The sequence below is a fragment of the Dipodomys spectabilis genome, unplaced genomic scaffold (genome assembly GCF_019054845.1).
Source record: "Dipodomys spectabilis isolate Male_0828 unplaced genomic scaffold, ASM1905484v1 ptg000562l, whole genome shotgun sequence".
Lineage (NCBI taxonomy): Eukaryota > Metazoa > Chordata > Mammalia > Rodentia > Heteromyidae > Dipodomys > Dipodomys spectabilis.
Genome location: NW_024871239.1, coordinates 50970 through 53924, shown reverse-complemented (window position 1 = coordinate 53924; position 2955 = coordinate 50970).

Below are 2955 nucleotides of genomic sequence, written 5' to 3'. Positions count from 1 at the left end.
GTTTTTCCTTTCTTTCTTTTGTACATTATTCCCCCATGGTAAACCCCTGTTTTCACTTTATTTGATTCCACTGTTCTGCACCATATATTTATATATATATTTGTAATTTGGGGAGTGGAAGGAATATAGCAGAACGCTTAAATGGGAATGCAGGTTGACCATTGTGACAATATGTACAGGACACTGTGTCGCAAATGAGTTTACAATGTCAGGCAGGGGTTGAGGAGGGAGGAGTTGGAGATGTGGGGAGGGAAAAGATGGCAGGGGAAAAACAAAGGAGGAGGTAACAATGCTGTATAGGAAATGTACTCATTACCTAGTTCTGTAACTCTGAGCCCTCTGTACAGTATTTTTACAATAAAAATATATTAAAAAATCTCTACCATATGTAAATTTCCAGTGCTACCCTCAGAATTGCATTTTCTGCTTATTCTGGCTCTGGTTAGGTCCAGCTGCCCAATGGATCAGTAGTCTTCAAGGCATCTTGGTCCTGCAGTGTGACTTGGATTATCCAGTGGTGGTTGGAACCAGGCCAAGGACAGGACAAAACCACTTCCAGGACATGGCTTCGTCATTGCCCAGGCAACTAGGATTGCAAGCAGAATTTCTCTGAATTTGACTACAGAAAACAATCAGTGAAACAAGAGGCAAGTCCACCAAACACCTCCCCCCTCCCCCCACCATTTCCTCCTTTCTCCCTCCCTGGGAAAGTATAAAATAATTTTGCAGGTTTTGACACACACACAAAATGCCCACTATCTCCCCTGGTAAACTTGGTTTCAAGTCACTAAGTCATGTCAACGGATAATGCTGCATTCATTATTCTGGACAACATCTTCAGGTTGTTTGATGCTTTAATTTGTTGTTGTTGTTGTTGATGTTGTTGGTAGGGGTGCCTGAACTTTGAGTCTGGGTGCTGTCCCTGAGCTGATCAGCTCAAGGCTAGTGCACTACCACTTTAGCCACAGTGCCACTTCCAGTTTTTTCTGCTTATGTGGTGCTGAGGAATTGAACCAGGACCTCATGCATGCAAGACAAGCACTCTACCACAAGGCTTCTTCCAACCCTAATGATTTAATTCTTTAAGATTTCTTTTTGTCAGTCATGGGCCTTGAACTCAGGGTTTGGGTATTAACATATCCCAGAGTGCTTCAGCTCAAGGGGAGCCCTCTCCCAATTGAGCCACAGTGCTACTTCCTGTTTGGAGATAAGTGACTCACAGACTTTCATGCCAGGATTTGCTTTGAACAGGTAAATTTTTAAATTATATTTCTTCTAGGTGTTTATTGGTCCATTACAGTTTTTCTGGAATTTAAAGTTTTCTGTAAACCTTTGTCTTCAAGTAATGCAACAGCATTAAATATTACATTTCGAAGCTATCCTTTAGCTCAGCCATTTTAAAATTATTATCTTAAGATGAAATTCTAATTCTTTGTAGTAACAACCCATTAAAGTCCAAATGGGAACTATGCTAATTTCAGCAGCCTTGACTCTCCTTCCTCTTTTTTTTTTCTCTCCAGTATCTTTTGTTGTTTTGGAGCAAGTGTCATGGACTGTCCAACCATTCAAAAGGAAGATTATTCCATTAATTTAATAGAAAATGAATCCAGCCTGCCTGCATCTCAAGGCAACTTTGAGTATAATGTTAATCTAATAATTCATGTCAGTGGATTTTCAGTCATTTCAATAATTTTTTGTTTAACCACTCATTAAAGAGGTCCCAAAAAGCAAGAATCAAAAATCATGTTCTGATTTCTAAGAATGTTTAAAAAGCTAGTGATTCAACAAGACACATTCTATTCTTCCAAGATTCCTATGTGAAGAATTTCTGTTTTATCTTAGCCCTTACCACTGACTCCTTCCCTTCAAACTTGTAGCTTTGTTCAGTTTTCTTGTTTCAGCTTTCATTTTGGTATTAGCCTCAGTAATATCCTTGTAGTATTTGACAATGAAATAACATTTATTGTTAGAGAGCTCAATTCATATTGCCAAAGGCAGACTCATGAGCATATCATAAAGCATAAACTATTGAGTATCATTAACATGATCATATGCAAATATTCCATAAATTAATATAAGTACCACATAAATGTGCAAATTCATAAACTTTTAAAAATGCAAAGTAGTTACATATCTATGTCCTAAAATAATTCAGATCACTGGAAGAGGAGATTAAGCTAAAACTTTTGTTTATATCATTCCCAATATTTTTGTCAAATTTTCTTTTCCCATTAACTTTCACCTTAGGGCCTGCTTTTCCTAGCAACAAGTTACAAGTTAATATCCTTGGATTTTAGTCCCCTCTGAGTAACCTCTTTTCTTTCCACCACTAGTTAGTTCCTCATGTTAAATACCTGAGGAATAATGTCCCATTGTATCTGCAAGAGGAGTACCCAATTCGACTGTCTGTGCCTACTCTGGCCTTACTTTGTTTGGGAATGTGGCACCATAGACAGGGGTATCAGGGATCAGGTGGCTGGAACCATGGTGTTAAGAATTATGGGTAGCAAAATGAGTAGCACAGTATAGGATAACACGGAAAGGGTAATTGTGACTGTAATTGCTAAGTTGCATTGGCAGGAAATTGGGTAGCAGCAACAGCTTTGCAGGGGTTTGGGTAGCTAATACAGGCATCCAGAACAATTTGGCATTGACAAGGAAGCATAGACAAAGTGAAAGATAAAAGTTGTGAGGCATTGTGGGAATTCTTTTCTACCCATGCTAAAAACATGGTGGAGGGTTATTTTAAACTAAAACTACAAAAGATAATTTAAGGTCTTGGTGCTAACAAATCTGTCCAGGTGTTATTACTTTAAACAGAGAATTCAAAGTGGTTTTTCTTCATGAATACAGAGATCAAAGGTATTATAATTTTATTTCAAAATGCAAATTAAAGGGAAAATTAGTCAGGAGGTAAAATTCATATTGAATGTTAATATTTAAGAGGAAAAGAAG